The sequence below is a fragment of the Scyliorhinus torazame genome, chromosome 4 (assembly GCF_047496885.1).
Source record: "Scyliorhinus torazame isolate Kashiwa2021f chromosome 4, sScyTor2.1, whole genome shotgun sequence".
In the NCBI taxonomy this organism is placed as follows: domain Eukaryota; kingdom Metazoa; phylum Chordata; class Chondrichthyes; order Carcharhiniformes; family Scyliorhinidae; genus Scyliorhinus; species Scyliorhinus torazame.
Window position 1 is genome coordinate 373,787,331 of NC_092710.1, and position 21,406 is coordinate 373,808,736.

Genomic DNA, 21,406 nt, shown 5'->3' on the forward strand with positions numbered 1-21,406 from the left:
AACACAGTCCCTGTCACCCTACACAGTCTGTGTAACACAGTCCCTGTCACTCAGCACACTCTGTGTAACACAGACCCCGTCCCCCTACACCCTCTGTGTAACACAGTCCCTGTCACGCTGCACACTCTGTGTAACACAGTCCCTGTCATCCTGCACACTCTGTGTAACACAGTCCCTGTCACCCTGCACACTGTGTAACACAGTCCATGACACCCTGCACACTCTGTGTAACACAGTCTCTGTAACACTGCACACTCTGTGTAACACAGTCCCTATCACCCTGCACACTCTGTGTAACACAGTCCCTGTCACCCTGCACACTCTGGGGACACAGACCCTGTCACCCTGCGCACTCTGTGTAACACGGTCTCTGGAACCCTGCACACTCTGTGTAACACGGTCTCCGTAACCCTGCACACTCTGTCTAACACAGTCCCTGTCACCCTGCACACTCTGTGTAACACAGTCCCTGTCACCCTGCACACTCTGTGTAACACAGTCCCTGTTACTCTGCACACTCTGTGTAACACAGTCCCGGTTACCCTGCACACTCTGTGTAACACAGTCCATGTCACCCTGCACACTGAATGTAACACAGTCCCTGTCACGCTGCACACTCAATGTAACAAAGACCCTGTCACCCTGCACGCTCTTTGTAACACAGTCCCTGTCACGCTGTACACTCTGTGCAACACATTCCCTATCACCCTGCACACTCTGTGTAACACAGTCTCTGTAACCCTGCACAGTCTGTGTAACACAGTCCCTATCACTCTGCACAGTCTGAGTAACACAGTCCCTGTCATCCTGCACACTCTGTGTAACACAGTCCCTGTCCCCCTGCACACTCGGTGTAACACAGTCCCTGTCACCCTGCACACTCTGTGTAACACTGTTTCTGTAACCCTGCCCACTCTGTGTAACACAGTCCCTGTCACTCTACACACTCTGTGTAACACAGTCCCTGTCACCCTGCACACTCTGTGTAACACAGACCCTGTCACCCTGCACACTCTGTGTAACACAGACCCTGTCACCCTGCACACTGTGTGTAACACAGTCCCTCTAACACTCCACAGACTGTGTAACACAGTCCCTGTCACCCTGCACACTCTGTGTAACACAGTCCCTGTCACCCTCCACACTCTATGCAACACAGACCCTGTCACCCTGCACGCTCTGAGTAACACAGTCCCTGTCACGCTGCACACTCTGTGTAACACAGACCCTGTCACCCTGCACACTCTGTGTAACACAGTCCCTGTCTCCCTGCACACTCTGTGGAACACAGTCCATGTCATCCTGTACATTCTGTGTAACACAGTCCCTGTCACCCTGCACACTGTGTAACACAGTCCATGACACCCTGCACACTCTGTGTAACACAGTTCATGTCATGCTGCACACTCTGTGTAACACAGTCACTGTCACACTGCACACTCCGTAACACAGTCTCTGTAACCCTGCACAGTCTGTGTAACACAGTCCCTATCACCCTGCACAGTCTCAGTAACACAGTCCCTGTCACCCTGCACACTCGGTGTAACACAGTCTCTGTAACCCTGCACACTCTGTCTAACACAGTCCCTGTCACCCTGCACACTCTGTGTAACACAGTCTCTGTAACCCTGCACAGACTGTGTAACACAGTCCCTGTCACCCTGCACGCTCTGTGTACCACAGTCCCTGTCACCCTCCACACTCTGTGTAACACAGTCCCTGTCACCCTGCACACTCTGTGTAACACAGTCTCTGTAACCCTGCACAGACTGTGTAACACAGTCCCTGTCACCCTGCACACTCGGTGTAACACAGTCTCTGTAACCCTGCACAGACTGTGTAACACAGTCCCTGTCACCCTGCACACTCGGTGTAACACAGTCCCTGTCACCCTGCACACTCTGTGTAACACAGTCTCTGTAACCCTGCACAGACTGTGTAACACAGTCCCTGTCACCCTGCACACTCTGTGTAACAAAGTCCCTGTCACGCTGCACACTCGGTGTAACACAGTCTCTGTAACCCTGCACACTCTTTGTAACACAGTCCCTGTCACCCTGCACACTCTGTGTAACACAGTCTCTGTAACCCTGCACAGACTGTGTAACACAGTCCCTGTCACCCTGCACGCTCTGTGTACCACAGTCCCTGTCACCCTCCACACTCTGTGTAACACAGTCCCTGTCACCCTGCACACTCTGTGTAACACAGTCTCTGTAACCCTGCACAGACTGTGTAACACAGTCCCTGTCACCCTGCACACTCTGTGTAACAAAGTCCCTGTCACGCTGCACACTCGGTGTAACACAGTCTCTGTAACCCTGCACACTCTTTGTAACACAGTCCCTGTCACCCTGCACACTCTGTGTAACACAGTCTCTGTAACCCTGCACAGACTGTGTAACACAGTCCCTGTCACCCTGCACGCTCTGTGTACCACAGTCCCTGTCACCCTCCACACTCTGTGTAACACAGTCCCTGTCACCCTGCACACTCTGTGTAACACAGTCTCTGTAACCCTGCACAGACTGTGTAACACAGTCCCTGTCACCCTGCACACTCGGTGTAACACAGTCCCTGTCACCGTGCATACTCTGTGTAACACAGTCCCTGTCACCCTGCACACTCGGTGTTACACAGTCCCTGTCACCCTGCACACTCTGTGTAACACAGTCCCTGTCACCCTCCACACTCTATGTAACGCAGACCCTGTCACCCTGCACACTCTGTGTAACACAGTCCCTGTCACCCTGCACACTCAATGTAACACAGTCCCTGTCACCCTGCACGCTCTGAGTAAGTCCCTTTCTCGCTGCACACTCTGTGTAACAGTCTCTGTAACCCTGCACAGTCTGTGTAACACAGTCCCTATCACCCTGCAGTCTGCATAACACAGTCCCTGTCACCCTGCACACTCTGTGTAACACAGACCCTGTCACCCTGCATGCTATTTAACACAGTCCCTGTCACCCTGCACACTCTGTGTAACACAGTCTCTGTAACCTTGCACAGTCTGTGTAACACAGTCCCTATCACCCTGCACAGTCTGCATAACACAGTCCCTGTCATCCTCCACTCTGTGTAACACAGTCCCTGTCACCCTGCACACTCTGTGTAACACAGTCTCTGTAACCCAGCACAGACTGTGTAACACAGTCCCTGTCACCCTGCACACTCTGTGTAACACAGTCCCTGTGACCCTGCACACTGTGTGTAACACAGACCGTGTCACCCTGCACACTCTATTCAACACAGTCCCTGTCACGCTGCACACTCTGTGTAAAATGTCCCTCTCACCCTACACACTCAATGTAACACAGACCCTGTCACCCTGCACACTCTGTGTAACACAGTCCCTGTCACCCTGCACACTCTGTGTAACACAGTCCCTGTCACGCTGCACACTCTGTGTAACACAGTCCCCATCACCCTGCACACTCTGTGTAACACAGTCCCTGTCTCCCTGCACACTCTGTGGAACACAGTCCATGTCATCCTGCACATTCTGTGTAACACAGTCCCTGTCACCCTGCACACTGTGTACCACAGTCCATGACACCCTGCACACTCTGTGTAACACAGTCCATGTCATGCTGCACACTCTGTGTAACACAGTCACTGTCACACTGCACACTCCGTAACACAGTCTCTGTAACCCTGCACACTCTGTGTAACACAGTCCCTGTCACGCTGCACACTCGGTGTAACACAGTCTCTGTAACCCTGCACAGTCTGTGTAACACAGTCCCTATCACCCTGCACAGTCTCAGTAACACAGTCCCTGTCACCCTGCACACTCGGTGTAACACAGTCTCTGTAACCCTGCACACTCTGTGTAACACAGTCCCTGTCACCCTGCACAGACTGTGTAACACAGTCCCTATCACCCTGCACAGTCTCAGTAACACAGTCCCTGTCACCCTGCACACTCGGTGTAACACAGTCCCTGTCACCCTCCACACTCTGTGTAACACAGTCCCTGTCACCCTGCACACTCTGTGTAACACAGTCTCTGTAACCCTGCACAGACTGTGTAACACAGTCCCTGTCACCCTGCACGCTCTGTGTACCACAGTCCCTGTCACCCTCCACACTCTGTGTAACACAGTCCCTGTCACCCTGCACACTCTGTGTAACACAGTCTCTGTAACCCTGCACAGACTGTGTAACACAGTCCCTGTCACCCTGCACACTCGGTGTAACACAGTCCCTGTCACCCTGCACACTCTGTGTAACACAGTCCCTGTCACCCTGCACACTCTGTGTAACACAGTCTCTGTAACCCTGCACAGACTGTGTAACACAGTCCCTGTCACCCTGCACACTCGGTGTAACACAGCCCCTGTCACCCTGCACACTCTGTGTAACAAAGTCCCTGTCACGCTGCACACTCGGTGTAACACAGTCTCTGTAACCCTGCACACTCTTTGTAACACAGTCCCTGTCACCCTGCACACTCTGTGTAACACAGTCTCTGTAACCCTGCACAGACTGTGTAACACAGTCCCTGTCACCCTGCACGCTCTGTGTACCACAGTCCCTGTCACCCTCCACACTCTGTGTAACACAGTCCCTGTCACCCTGCACACTCTGTGTAACACAGTCTCTGTAACCCTGCACAGACTGTGTAACACAGTCCCTGTCACCCTGCACACTCTGTGTAACAATGTGTCTGTAACCCTGCCCACTCTGTGTAACACAGTCCCTGTCACTCTACACACTCTGTGTAACACAGTCCCTGTCACCCTGCACACTCTGTGTAACACAGACCCTGTCACCCTGCACACTGTGTGTAACACAGTCCCTCTAACACTCGACAGACTGTGTAACACAGTCCCTGTCACCCTCCACACTCTATGTAACACAGACCCTGTCACCCTGCACGCTCTGTGTAACACAGTCCCTGTCACGCTGCACACTCTGTGTAACACAGACCCTGTCACCCTGCACACTCTGTGTAACACAGTCCCTGTCTCCCTGCACACTCTGTGGAACACAGTCCATGTCATCCTGCACACTCTGTGTAACACAGTCTCTGTAACCCTGCACAGACTGTGTAACACAGTCTCTGTAACCCTGCACACTCTGTTCAACACAGTCCTTGTCAACCTGCACACTCAATGTAACACAGTGCCTGTCACCCTACACACTCTGTGTAACACAGTCCCTGTCACCCTGCACACTCTGTGTAACACTGTCTCTGTAACCCTGCCCACTCTGTGTAACACAGTCCCTGTCACTCTACACACTCTGTGTAACACAGTCCCTGTCACCCTGCACACTCTGTGTAACACAGACCCTGTCACCCTGCACACTGTGTGTAACACAGTCCCTCTAACACTCGACAGACTGTGTAACACAGTCCCTGTCACCCTCCACACTCTATGTAACACAGACCCGGTCACCCTGCACGCTCTGTGTAACACAGTCCCTGTCACGCTGCACACTCTGTGTAACACAGACCCTGTCACCCTGCACACTCTGTGTAACACAGTCCCTGTCTCCCTGCACACTCTGTGGAACACAGTCCATGTCATCCTGCACACTCTGTGTAACACAGTCCCTGTCACCCTGCACACTGTGTAACACAGTCCATGACACCCTGCACACTCTGTGTAACACAGTCCCCATCACCCTGCACACTCTGTGTAACACAGTCCCTGTCTCCCTGCACACTCTGTGGAACACAGTCCATGTCATCCTGCACATTCTGTGTAACACAGTCCCTGTCACCCTGCACACTGTGTAACACAGTCCATTACACTGCACACTCTGTGTAACACAGTCCATGTCATGCTGCACACTCTGTGTAACACAGTCTCTGTAACCTTGCACAGTCTGTGTAACACAGTCCCTATCACCCTGCACAGTCTGCATAACACAGTCCCTGTCATCCTCCACACTCTGTGTAACACAGTCCCTGTCACCCTGCACACTCTGTGTAACACAGTCTCTGTAACCCAGCACAGACTGTGTAACACAGTCCCTGTCACCCTGCACACTCTGTGTAACACAGTCCCTGTCACCCTGCACACTGTGTGTAACACAGACCGTGTCACCGTGCACACTCTGTGTAACACAGTCCCTGTCTCCCTGCACACTCTGTGGAACACAGTCCATGTCATCCTGCACATTCTGTGTAACACAGTCCCTGTCACCCTGCACACTGTGTAACACAGTCCATGACACCCTGCACACTCTGTGTAACACAGTCCCTATCACCCTGCACACTCTGTGTAACACAGTCCCTATCACCCTGCACACTCTGTGTAACACAGTCCATGACACCCTACACACTCTGTGTAACACAGTCCATGTCATGCTGCACACTCTGTGTAACACAGTCACTGTCACACTGCACACTCCGTAACACAGTCTCTGTAACCCTGCACACTCTGTGTAACACAGTCCCTGTCACGCTGCACACTCGGTGTAACACAGTCTCTGTAACCCTGCACAGTCTGTCTAACACAGTCCCTGTCACGCTGCACACTCGGTGTAACACAGTCCCTATCACCCTGCACAGTCTCAGTAACACAGTCCCTGTCACCCTGCACACTCGGTGTAACACAGTCTCTGTAACCCTGCACACTCTGTCTAACACAGTCCCTGTCACCCTGCACACTCTGTGTAACACAGTCTCTGTAACCCTGCACAGACTGTGTAACACAGTCCCTGTCACCCTGCACGCTCTGTGTACCACAGTCCCTGTCACCCTCCACACTCTGTGTAACACAGTCCCTGTCACCCTGCACACTCTGTGTAACACAGTCTCTGTAACCCTGCACAGACTGTGTAACACAGTCCCTGTCACCCTGCACACTCGGTGTAACACAGTCCCTGTCACCCTGCACACTCTGTGTAACACAGTCCCTGTCACCCTGCACACTCTGTGTAACACAGTCTCTGTAACCCTGCACAGACTGTGTAACACAGTCCCTGTCACCCTGCACACTCGGTGTAACACAGCCCCTGTCACCCTGCACACTCTGTGTAACAAAGTCCCTGTCACGCTGCACACTCGGTGTAACACAGTCTCTGTAACCCTGCACACTCTTTGTAACACAGTCCCTGTCACCCTGCACACTCTGTGTAACACAGTCTCTGTAACCCTGCACAGACTGTGTAACACAGTCCCTGTCACCCTGCACGCTCTGTGTACCACAGTCCCTGTCACCCTCCACACTCTGTGTAACACAGTCCCTGTCACCCTGCACACTCTGTGTAACACAGTCTCTGTAACCCTGCACAGACTGTGTAACACAGTCCCTGTCACCCTGCACACTCGGTGTAACACAGTCCCTGTCACCCTGCACACTCTGTGTAACACAGTCCCTGTCACCCTGCACACTCGGTGTAACACTGTCCCTGTCACCCTGCACACTCTGTGTAACACAGTCTCTGTAACCCTGCACACTCTGTTCAACACAGTCCTTGTCAACCTGCACACTCAATGTAACACAGTGCCTGTCACCCTACACACTCTGTGTAACACAGTCCCTGTCACCCTGCACACTCTGTGTAACACTGTCTCTGTAACCCTGCCCACTCTGTGTAACACAGTCCCTGTCACTCTACACACTCTGTGTAACACAGTCCCTGTCACCCTGCACACTCTGTGTAACACAGACCCTGTCACCCTGCACACTGTGTGTAACACAGTCCCTCTAACACTCGACAGACTGTGTAACACAGTCCCTGTCACCCTCCACACTCTATGTAACACAGACCCTGTCACCCTGCACGCTCTGTGTAACACAGTCCCTGTCACGCTGCACACTCTGTGTAACACAGACCCTGTCACCCTGCACACTCTGTGTAACACAGTCCCTGTCTCCCTGCACACTCTGTGGAACACAGTCCATGTCATCCTGCACACTCTGTGTAACACAGTCCCTGTCACCCTGCACACTGTGTAACACAGTCCATGACACCCTGCACACTCTGTGTAACACAGTCCCCATCACCCTGCACACTCTGTGTAACACAGTCCCTGTCTCCCTGCACACTCTGTGGAACACAGTCCATGTCATCCTGCACATTCTGTGTAACACAGTCCCTGTCACCCTGCACACTGTGTAACACAGTCCATGACACACTGCACACTCTGTGTAACACAGTCCATGTCATGCTGCACACTCTGTGTAACACAGTCCCTGTCACTCTGCACACTCCGTGTAACACAGTCTCTGTAACCCTGCACACTCTGTGTAACACAGTCCCCGTCACCCTGCACTCTCTGTGTAACAAAGTCCCTGTCACGCTGCACACTCGGTGTAACACAGTCTCTGTAACCCTGCTCAGTCTGTGTAACACAGTCCCTATCACCCTGCACAGTCTCAGTAACACAGTCCCTGTCACCCTCCACACTCTGTGTAACACAGTCCATGTCACCCTGCACACTCTGTGTAACACAGTCTCTGTAACCCTGCACAGACTGTGTAACACAGTCCCTGTCACCCTGCACACTCGGTGTAACACAGTCCCTGTCACCCTGCACACTCTGTGTAACACAGTCTCTGTAACCCTGCACACTCTGTGCAACACAGTCCTTGTCACCCTGCACACTCAATGTAACACAGTGCCTGTCACCCTACACACTCTGTGTAACACAGTCCCTGTCACCCTGCACACTCTGTGTAACACTGTCTCTGTAACCCTGCCCACTCTGTGTAACACAGTCCCTGTCACTCTACACACTCTGTGTAACACAGTCCCTGTCACCCTGCACACTCTGTGTAACACAGACCCTGTCACCCTGCACACTTTGTGTAACACAGACCCTGTCACCCTGCACACTGTGTGTAACACAGTCCCTCTAACACTCCACAGACTGTGTAACACAGTCCCTGTCACCCTGCACACTCTGTGTAACACAGTCCCTGTCACCCTCCACACTCTGTGTAACACAGACCCTGTCACCCTGCACACTCTGTGTAACACAGTCCCTGTCTCCCTGCACACTCTGTGGAACACAGTCCATGTCATCCTGCACACTCTGTGTAACACAGTCCCTGTCACCCTGCACACTCTGTGTAACACAGTCCCTATCACCCTACTCACTCTGTGTAACACAGTCCATGTCATGCTGCACACTCGGTGTAACACAGTCACTGTCACACTGCACACTCCGTGTAACACAGTCTCTGTAACCCTGCACACTCTGTGTAACACAGTCCCTGTCACCCTGCACACTCTGTGTAACAAAGTCCCTGTCACGCTGCACACTCGGTGTAACACAGTCTCTGTCACCCTCCACACTCTGTGTAACACAGTCTCTGTCACCCTGCACACTCTGTGCAACACAGTCCTTGTCACCCTGCACACTCAATGTAACACAGTGCCTGTCACCCTACACACTCTGTGTAACACAGTCCCTGTCACCCTGCACACTCTGTGTAACACAGTCTCTGTCACCCTGCACACTCTGTGCAACACAGTCCTTGTCACCCTGCACACTCAATGTAACACAGTGCCTGTCACCCTACACACTCTGTGTAACACAGTCCCTGTCACCTTGCACACTCTGTGTAACACTGTCTCTGTAACCCTGCCCACTCTGTGTAACACAGTCCCTGTCACTCTACACACTCTGTGTAACACAGTCCCTGTCACCCTGCACACTCTGTGTAACACAGACCCTGTCACCCTGCACACTCTGTGTAACACAGACCCTGTCACCCTGCACACTGTGTGTAACACAGTCCCTCTAACACTTCACAGACTGTGTAACACAGTCCCTGTCACCCTGCACACTCTGTGTAACACAGTCCCTGTCACCCTCCACACTCTATGTAACACAGACCCTGTCACCCTGCACGCTCTGTGTAACAAAGTCTCTGTAACCCTGCACAGTCTGTGTAACAAAGTCCCTATCACCCTGCACACTCTGTGTAACACAGTCTCTGTAACCCTGCACAGTCTGTGTAACAAAGTCCCTATCACCCCGCACAGTCTCAGTAACACAGTCCCTGTCACACTCCACACTCTGTGTAACACAGTCCCTGTCACCCTGCACGCTCTGTGTACCACAGTCCCTGTCACCCTGCACACTCTGTGTAACACAGTCCCTGTCACCCTCCACACTCTGTGTAACACAGTCCCTGTCACCCTGCACACTCTGTGTAACACAGTCTCTGTAACCCTGCACAGACTGTGTAACACAGTCCCTGTCACCCTGCACACTCGGTGTAACACAGCCCCTGTCACCCTGCACGCTCTGTGTACCACAGTCCCTGTCACCCTGCACACTCTGTGTAACACAGTCCCTGTCACCCTCCACACTCTGTGTAACACTGTCCCTGTCACCCTGCACACTCGGTGTAACACAGTCCCTGTCACCCTGCACACTCTGTGCAACACAGTCTCTGTAACCCTGCACACTCTGTGTAACACAGTCCCTGTCACTCTACACACTCTGTGTAACACAGTCCCTGTCACCCTGCACACTCTGTGTAACACAGTCCCTGTCACCCTGCACACTCTGTGTAACACAGTCTCTGTAACCCTGCACAGACTGTGTAACACAGTCCCTGTCACCCTGCACACTCGGTGTAACACAGTCCCTGTCACCCTGCACACTCTGTGTAACACAGTCCCTGTCACCCTGCACACTCTGTGTAACACAGTCTCTGTAACCCTGCACAGACTGTGTAACACAGTCCCTGTCACCCTGCACACTCGGTGTAACACAGCCCCTGTCACCCTGCACACTCTGTGTAACAAAGTCCCTGTCACGCTGCACACTCGGTGTAACACAGTCTCTGTAACCCTGCACACTCTTTGTAACACAGTCCCTGTCACCCTGCACACTCTGTGTAACACAGTCTCTGTAACCCTGCACAGACTGTGTACCACAGTCCCTGTCACCCTGCACGCTATGTGTACCACAGTCGCTGTCACCCTCCACACTCTGTGTAACACAGTCTCTGTAACCCTGCACAGACTGTGTAACACAGTCCCTGTCACCCTGCACACTCGGTGTAACACAGTCCCTGTCACCCTGCACACTCTGTGTAACACAGTCCGTGTCACCCTGCACACTCGGTGTAACACAGTCCTTGTCACCCTGCACACTCTGTGTAACACAGTCTCTGTAACCCTGCACACTCTGTTCAACACAGTCCTTGGCAACCTGCACACTCAATGTAACACAGTGCCTGTCACCCTACACACTCTGTGTAACACAGTCCCTGTCACCCTGCACACTCTGTGTAACACTGTCTCTGTAACCCTGCCCACTCTGTGTAACACAGTCCCTGTCACTCTACACACTCTGTGTAACACAGTCCCTGTCACCCTGCACACTCTGTGTAACACAGACCCTGTCACCCTGCACACTGTGTGTAACACAGTCCCTCTAACACTCGACAGACTGTGTAACACAGTCCCTGTCACCCTCCACACTCTATGTAACACAGACCCTGTCACCCTGCACGCTCTGTGTAACACAGTCCCTGTCACGCTGCACACTCTGTGTAACACAGACCCTGTCACCCTGCACACTCTGTGTAACACAGTCCCTGTCTCCCTGCACACTCTGTGGAACACAGTCCATGTCATCCTGCACACTCTGTGTAACACAGTCCCTGTCACCCTGCACACTGTGTAACACAGTCCATGACACCCTGCACACTCTGTGTAACACAGTCCCCATCACCCTGCACACTCTGTGTAACACAGTCCCTGTCTCCCTGCACACTCTGTGGAACACAGTCCATGTCATCCTGCACATTCTGTGTAACACAGTCCCTGTCACCCTGCACACTGTGTAACACAGTCCATGACACACTGCACACTCTGTGTAACACAGTCCATGTCATGCTGCACACTCTGTGTAACACAGTCACTGTCACACTGCACACTCCGTGTAACACAGTCTCTGTAACCCTGCACACTCTGTGTAACACAGTCCCCGTCACCCTGCACTCTCTGTGTAACAAAGTCCCTGTCACGCTGCACACTCGGTGTAACACAGTCTCTGTAACCCTGCTCAGTCTGTGTAACACAGTCCCTATCACCCTGCACAGTCTCAGTAACACAGTCCCTGTCACCCTCCACACTCTGTGTAACACAGTCCATGTCACCCTGCACACTCTGTGTAACACAGTCTCTGTAACCCTGCACAGACTGTGTAACACAGTCCCTGTCACCCTGCACACTCGGTGTAACACAGTCCCTGTCACCCTGCACACTCTGTGTAACACAGTCTCTGTAACCAAAGAACAACAAAGAACAAAGAAATGTACAGCACAGGAACAGGCCCTTCGGCCCTCCAAGCCCGTGCCGACCATACTGCCCGACTAAACTACAATCTTCTACACTTCCTGGGTCCGTATCCTTCTATTCCCATCCTATTCATATATTTGTCAAGATGCCCCTTAAATGTCCCTATCGTCCCTGCCTCCACTACCTCCTCCGGTAGTGAGTTCCAGGCACCCACTACCCTCTGCGTAAAAAACTTGCCTCGTACATCTACTCTAAACTTTGCCCCTCTCACCTTAAACCTATGCCCCCTAGTAATTGACCCCTCTACCCTGGGGAAAAGCCTCTGACTATCCACTCTGTCTATGCCCCTCATAATTTTGTATACCTCTATCAGGTCGCCCCTCAACCTCCTTCGTTCCAGTGAGAACAAACCGAGTTTATTCAATCGCTCCTCATAGCTTATGCCCTCCATACCAGGCAACATTCTGGTAAATCTCTTCTGCACCCTCTCTAAAGCCTCCACATCCTTCTGGTAGTGTGGCGACCAGAATTGAACACTATACTCCAAGTGTGGCCTAACTAAGGTTCTATACAGCTGCAACATGACTTGCCAATTCTTATACTCAATGCCCCGGCCAATGAAGGCAAGCATGCCGTATGCCTTCTTGACTACCTTCTCCACCTGTGTAGCCCCTTTCAGTGATCTGTGGACCTGTACTCCTAGATCTCTTTGACTTTCAATACTCTTGAGGGTTCTACCATTCACTGTATATTCCCTACCTGCATTAGCCCTTCCAAAATGCATTACCTCACATTTGTCCAGGTTAAACTCCATCTGCCATCTCTCCGCCCAAGTCTCCAGACAATCTAAATCCTGCTGTATCCTCAGACAGTCCTCATCGCTATCCGCAATTCCACCAACCTTTGTGTCGTCTGCAAACTTACTAATCAGACCAGTTACATTTTCCTCCAAATCATTTATATATACTACAAAGAGCAAAGGTCCCAGCACTGATCCCTGTGGAACACCACTGGTCACAGCCCTCCAATTAGAAAAGCATCCCTCCATTGCTACCCTCTGCCTTCTATGGCCTAGCCAGTTCTGTATCCACCTTGCCAGTTCACCCCTGATCCCGTGTGACTTCACCTTTTGTACTAGTCTACCATGAGGGACCTTGTCAAAGGCCTTACTGAAGTCCATATAGACAACATCTACTGCCCTACCTGCATCAATCATCTTAGTGACCTCCTCGAAAAACTCTATCAAGTTAGTGAGACACGACCTCCCCTTCACAAAACCGTGCTGCCTCTCACTAATACGTCCATTTGCTTCCAAATGGGAGTAGATCCTGTCTCTAAGAATTCTCTCCAGTAATTTCCCTACCACTGACGTAAGGCTCACCGGCCTGTAGTTCCCGGGATTATCCTTGCTACCCTTCTTAAACAGAGGAACAACATTGGCTATTCTCCAGTCCTCCGGGACATCCCCTGAAGACAGCGAGGATCCAAAGATTTCTGTCAAGGCCTCAGCAATTTCCTCTCCAGCCTCCTTCAGTATTCTGGGGTAGATCCCATCAGGCCCTGGGGACTTATCTACCTTAATATTTTTTAAGACACCCAACACCTCGTCTTTTTGGATCACAATGTGACCCAGGCTATCTACACCCCCTTCTCCAAACTCAACATCTACCAATTCCTTCTCTTTGGTGAATACTGATGCAAAGTATTCATTTAGTACCTCGCCCATTTCCTCTGGCTCCACACATAGATTCCCTTGCCTATCCTTCAGTGGGCCAACCCTTTCCCTGGCTACCCTCTTGCTTTTTATGTAAGTGTAAAAAGCCTTGGGATTTTCCTTAACCCTATTTGCCAATGACTTTTCATGACCCCTTCTAGCCCTCCTGACTCCCTGCTTAAGTTCCTTCCTACTTTCCTTATATGCCACACAGGCTTCGTCTGTTCCCAGCCTTTTAGCCCTGACAAATGCCTCCTTTTTCTTTTTGACGAGGCCTACAATATCATTCGTCATCCAAGGTTCCCGAAAATTGCCGTATTTGTCTTTCTTCCTCACAGGAACATGCCTGTCCTGTATTCCTATCAACTGACACTTGAAAGCCTCCCACATGTCAGATGTTGATTTGCCCTCAAACATCCGCCCCCAATCTATGCTCTTCAGTTCCCGCCTAATATTGTTATAATTAGCCTTCCCCCAATTTAGCACATTCATCCTCGGACCACTCTTATCCTTGTCCACCAGTACTTTAAAACTTACTGAATTGTGGTCACTGTTACCAAAATGCTCCCCTACTGAAACATCTACCACCTGGCCGGGCTCATTCCCCAATACCAGGTCCAGTACCGCCTCTTCCCTAGTTGGACTGTTTACATATTGTTTTAAGAAGCCCTCCTGGATGCTCCTTACAAACTCTGCCCCGTCTAAGCCTCTGGCACTAAGTGAGTCCCAGTCAATATTGGGGAAGTTGAAGTCTCCCATCACCACAACCCTGTTGTTTTTACTCTTTTCCAAAATCTGTCTACCTATCTGCTCCTCTATCTCCCGCTGGCTGTTGGGAGGCCTGTAGTATACCCCCAACATTGTGACTGCACCCTTCTTATTCCTGATCTCTACCCATATAGCCTCACTGCCCTCTGAGGTGTCCTCTCGCTGTATAGCTGTGATACTCTCCTGAACAAGTAGCGCAACTCCGCCTCCCCTTTTACATCCCCCTCTATCCCGCCTGAAACATCTAAAACCTGGAACGTTTAGCTGCCAATCCTGCCCTTCCCTCAACCAGGTCTCTGTAATGGCAACAACATCATAGTTCCAAGTAGTAATCCAAGCTCTAAGTTCATCTGCCTTACCCGTAATGCTCCTTGCATTAAAACATATGCACTTCAGGCCACCAGACCCGCTGTGTTCAGCAACTTCTCCCCGTCTGCTCTGCCTCAGAGCCACACTGTCCATATTCCCTAGTTCTCCCTCAACGCTCTCACCTTCTGACCTATTGCTCCCGTGCCCACCCCCCTGCCATACTAGTTTAAACCCTCCCGTGTGACACTAGCAAATCTCGCGGCCAGGATATTTATGCCTCTCCGGTTTAGATGCAACCCGTCCATCTTATACAGGTCACACCTGCCCCGGAAGAGCTCCCAGTGGTCCAGATAACCGAAACCCTCCCTCCTACACCAGCTGTTTAGCCACGTGTTTGTCTGCTCTATCTTCCTATTTCTAGCCTCACTGGCACGTGGCACAGGGAGTAATCCCGAGATTACAACCCTCGAGGTCCTGTCGAGGTCTGTGCAACACAGTCCTTGTCACCCTGCACACTCAATGTAACACAGTGCCTGTCACCCTACACACTCTGTGTAACACAGTCCCTGTCACCCTGCACACTCTGTGTAACACTGTCTCTGTAACCCTGCCCACTCTGTGTAACACAGTCCCTGTCACTCTACACACTCTGTGTAACACAGTCCCTGTCACCCTGCACACTCTGTGTAACACAGACCCTGTCACCCTGCACACTTTGTGTAACACAGACCCTGTCACCCTGCACACTGTGTGTAACACAGTCCCTCTAACACTCCACAGACTGTGTAACACAGTCCCTGTCACCCTGCACACTCTGTGTAACACAGTCCCTGTCACCCTCCACACTCTGTGTAACACAGACCCTGTCACCCTGCACACTCTGTGTAACACAGTCCCTGTCTCCCTGCACACTCTGTGGAACACAGTCCATGTCATCCTGCACACTCTGTGTAACACAGTCCCTGTCACCCTGCACACTGTGTAACACCATCCATGACACCCTGCACACTCTGTGTAACACAGTCCCTATCACCCGACTCACTCTGTGTAACACAGTCCATGTCACACTGCACACTCTATGTAACACAGTCTCTGTAACCCTGCACACTCTGTGTAACACAGTCCCTATCACCCTACTCACTCTGTGTAACACAGTCCATGTCATGCTGCACACTCTGTGTAACACAGTCACTGTCACACTGCACACTCCGTGTAACACAGTCTCTGTAACCCTGCACACTCTGTGTAACACAGTCCCTGTCACCCTGCACACTCTGTGCAACACAGTCTCTGTAACCCTGCACAGTCTGTGTAACACAGTCCCTGTCACCCTGCACACTCTGTGCAACACAGTCCCTGTCACCCTGCACACTCTGTGTAACACAGTCTCTGTAACCCTGCACAGTCTGTGTAACACAGTCTCTGTCACCCTCCACACTCTGTGTAACACAGACCCTGTCACCCTGCACACTCTGTGTAACACAGTCCCTGTCACCCTCCACACTCTGAGTAACACAGTCCCTGTCACCCTGCACACTCTGTGTAACACAGTCCCTGTCACCCTGCACACTCTGTGTAACACAGTCCCTGTCACCCTGCACACTCTGTGTAACACAGTCTCTGTCACCCTGCACACTCGGTGTAACACAGTCTCTGTAACCCTGCACACTCTGTGCAACACAGTCCTTGTCACCCTGCACACTCAATGTAACACAGTGCCTGTCACCCTACACACTCTGTGTAACACAGTCCCTGTCACCCTGCACACTCTGTGTAACACTGTCTCTGTAACCCTGCACACTCGGTGTAACACTGTCCCTGTCACCCTGCACACTCTGTGTAACACAGTCTCTGTAACCCTGCACACTCTGTTCAACACAGTCCTTGTCAACCTGCACACTCAATGTAACACAGTGCCTGTCACCCTACACACTCTGTGTAACACAGTCCCTGTGACCCTGCACACTCTGTGTAACACTGTCTCTGTAACCCTGCCCACTCTGTGTAACACAGTCCCTGTCACTCTACACACTCTGTGTAACACAGTCCTTGTCACCCTGCACACTCAATGTAACACAGTGCCTGTCACCCTACACACTCTGTGCAACACAGTCCCTGTCACCCTGCACACTCTGTGTAACACTGTCTCTGTAACCCTGCCCACTCTGTGTAACACAGTCCCTGTCACTCTACACACTCTGTGTAACACAGTCCCTGTCACCCTGCACACTCTGTGTAACACAGACCCTGTCACCCTGCACACTCTGTGTAACACAGACCCTGTCACCCTGCACACTGTGTGTAACACAGTCCCTCTAACACTTCACAGACTGTGTAACACAGTCCCTGTCACCCTGCACACTCTGTGTAACACAGTCCCTGTCACCCTCCACACTCTATGTAACACAGACCCTGTCACCCTGCACGCTCTGTGTAACAAAGTCTCTGTAACCCTGCACAGTCTGTGTAACAAAGTCCCTATCACCCTGCACACTCTGTGTAACACAGTCTCTGTAACCCTGCACAGTCTGTGTAACAAAGTCCCTATCACCCCGCACAGTCTCAGTAACACAGTCCCTGTCACACTCCACACTCTGTGTAACACAGTCCCTGTCACCCTGCACGCTCTGTGTACCACAGTCCCTGTCACCCTGCACGCTCTGTGTAACACAGTCCCTGTCACCCTCCACACTCTGTGTAACACAGTCCCTGTCACCCTGCACACTCTGTGTAACACAGTCTCTGTAACCCTGCACAGACTGTGTAACACAGTCCCTGTCACCCTGCACACTCGGTGTAACACAGCCCCTGTCACCCTGCACGCTCTGTGTACCACAGTCCCTGTCACCCTGCACACTCTGTGTAACACAGTCCCTGTCACCCTCCACACTCTGTGTAACACTGTCCCTGTCACCCTGCACAATCTGTGTAACACAGTCTCTGTAACCCTGCACAGACTGTGTAACACAGTCCCTGTCACCCTGCACACTCGGTGTAACACAGTCCCTGTCACCCTGCACACTCTGTGTAACACAGTCCCTGTCACCCTGCACACTCGGTGTAACACAGTCCCTGTCACCCTGCACACTCTGTGCAACACAGTCTCTGTAACCCTGCACACTCTGTGTAACACAGTCCCTGTCACTCTACACACTCTGTGTAACACAGTCCCTGTCACCCTGCACACTCTGTGTAACACAGTCCCTGTCACCCTGCACACTCTGTGTAACACAGTCTCTGTAACCCTGCACAGATTGTGTAACACAGTCCCTGTCACCCTGCACACTCGGTGTAACACAGTCCCTGTCACCCTGCACACTCTGTGTAACACAGTCCCTGTCACCCTGCACACTCTGTGTAACACAGTCTCTGTAACCCTGCACAGACTGTGTAACACAGTCCCTGTCACCCTGCACACTCGGTGTAACACAGCCCCTGTCACCCTGCACACTCTGTGTAACAAAGTCCCTGTCACGCTGCACACTCGGTGTAACACAGTCTCTGTAACCCTGCACACTCTTTGTAACACAGTCCCTGTCACCCTGCACACTCTGTGTAACACAGTCTCTGTAACCCTGCACAGACTGTGTAACACAGTCCCTGTCACCCTGCACGCTCTGTGTACCACAGTCCCTGTCACCCTCCACACTCTGTGTAACACAGTCCCTGTCACCCTGCACACTCTGTGTAACACAGTCTCTGTAACCCTGCACAGACTGTGTAACACAGTCCCTGTCACCCTGCACACTCGGTGTAACACAGTCCCTGTCACCCTGCACACTCTGTGTAACACAGTCCCTGTCACCCTGCACACTCGGTGTAACACAGTCCCTGTCACCCTGCACACTCTGTGTAACACAGTCTCTGTAACCCTGCACACTCTGTTCAACACAGTCCTTGTCAACCTGCACACTCAATGTAACACAGTGCCTGTCACCCTACACACTCTGTGTAACACAGTCCCTGTCACCCTGCACACTCTGTGTAACACTGTCTCTGTAACCCTGCCCACTCTGTGTAACACAGTCCCTGTCACTCTACACACTCTGTGTAACACAGTCCCTGTCACCCTGCACACTCTGTGTAACACAGACCCTGTCACCCTGCACACTGTGTGTAACACAGTCCCTCTAACACTCGACAGACTGTGTAACACAGTCCCTGTCACCCTCCACACTCTATGTAACACAGACCCGGTCACCCTGCACGCTCTGTGTAACACAGTCCCTGTCACGCTGCACACTCTGTGTAACACAGACCCTGTCACCCTGCACACTCTGTGTAACACAGTCCCTGTCTCCCTGCACACTCTGTGGAACACAGTCCATGTCATCCTGCACACTCTGTGTAACACAGTCCCTGTCACCCTGCACACTGTGTAACACAGTCCATGACACCCTGCACACTCTGTGTAACACAGTCCCCATCACCCTGCACACTCTGTGTAACACAGTCCCTGTCTCCCTGCACACTCTGTGGAACACAGTCCATGTCATCCTGCACATTCTGTGTAACACAGTCCCTGTCACCCTGCACACTGTGTAACACAGTCACTGTCACACTGCACACTCCGTGTAACACAGTCTCTGTAACCCTGCACACTCTGTGTAACACAGTCCCCGTCACCCTGCACTCTCTGTGTAACAAAGTCCCTGTCACGCTGCACACTCGGTGTAACACAGTCTCTGTAACCCTGCTCAGTCTGTGTAACACAGTCCCTATCACCCTGCACAGTCTCAGTAACACAGTCCCTGTCACCCTCCACACTCTGTGTAACACAGTCCATGTCACCCTGCACACTCTGTGTAACACAGTCTCTGTAACCCTGCACAGACTGTGTAACACAGTCCCTGTCACCCTGCACACTCGGTGTAACACAGTCCCTGTCACCCTGCACACTCTGTGTAACACAGTCTTTGTAACCCTGCACACTCTGTGCAACACAGTCCTTGTCACCCTGCACACTCAATGTAACACAGTGCCTGTCACCCTACACACTCTGTGTAACACAGTCCCTGTCACCCTGCACACTCTGTGTAACACTGTCTCTGTAACCCTGCCCACTCTGTGTAACACAGTCCCTGTCACTCTACACACTCTGTGTAACACAGTCCCTGTCACCCTGCACACTCTGTGTAACACAGACCCTGTCACCCTGCACACTTTGTGTAACACAGACCCTGTCACCCTGCACACTGTGTGTAACACAGTCCCTCTAACACTCCACAGACTGTGTAACACAGTCCCTGTCACCCTGCACACTCTGTGTAACACAGTCCCTGTCACCCTCCACACTCTGTGTAACACAGACCCTGTCACCCTGCACACTCTGTGTAACACAGTCCCTGTCTCCCTGCACACTCTGTGGAACACAGTCCATGTCATCCTGCACACTCTGTGTAACACAGTCCCTGTCACCCTGCACACTGTGTAACACCATCCATGACACCCTGCACACTCTGTGTAACACAGTCCCTATCACCCTACTCACTCTGTGTAACACAGTCCATGTCATGCTGCACACTCTGTGTAACGCAGTCACTGTCACACTGCACACTCCGTGTAACACAGTCTCTGTAACCCTGCACACTCTGTGTAACACAGTCCCTGTCACCCTGCACACTCTGTGCAACACAGTCTCTGTAACCCTGCACAGTCTGTGTAACACAGTCCCTATCACCCTGCACACTCTGTGTAACACAGTCTCTGTCACCCTCCACACTCTGTGTAACACAGTCCCTGTCACCCTGCACACTCTGTGTAACACAGTCTCTGTAACCCTGCACACTCTGTGCAACACAGTCCTTGTCACCCTGCACACTCTGTGTAACACAGTCCCTGTCACCCTGCACACTCTGTGTAACACAGTCACTGTCACCCTGCACACTCTGTGTAACACTGTCTCTGTAACCCTGCCCACTCTGTGTAACACAGTCCCTGTCACTCTACACACTCTGTGTAACACAGTCCCTGTTACCCTGCACACTCTGTGTAACACAGACCCTGTCACCCTGCACACTCTGTGTAACACAGACCCTGTCACCCTGCACACTGTGTGTAACACAGTCCCTCTAACACTCCACAGACTGTGTAACACAGTCCCTGTCACGCTGCACACTCTGTGTAACACAGTCCCTGTCACCCTCCACACTCTATGTAACACAGACCCTGTCACCCTGCACGCTCTGTGTAACAAAGTCTCTGTAACCCTGCACAGTCTGTGTAACAAAGTCCCTATCACCCTGCAAACTCTGTGTAACACAGTCTCTGTAACCCTGCACAGTCTGTGTAACAAAGTCCCTATCACCCCGCACAGTCTCAGTAACACAGTCCCTGTCACACTCCACACTCTGTGTAACACAGTCCCTGTCACCCTGCACGCTCTGT

General features: G+C 51.9%; 1 protein-coding gene across 4 annotated transcripts in view; it reads right to left on the reverse strand.

Annotated features, from left to right (window-relative positions):
* Nucleotides 1–21,406, reverse strand: part of LOC140411248 (phosphofurin acidic cluster sorting protein 1-like) — a 911,105-nt gene that overhangs the window by 510,402 nt on the left and 379,297 nt on the right. The gene's annotated exons all lie outside the window — the stretch shown is intronic.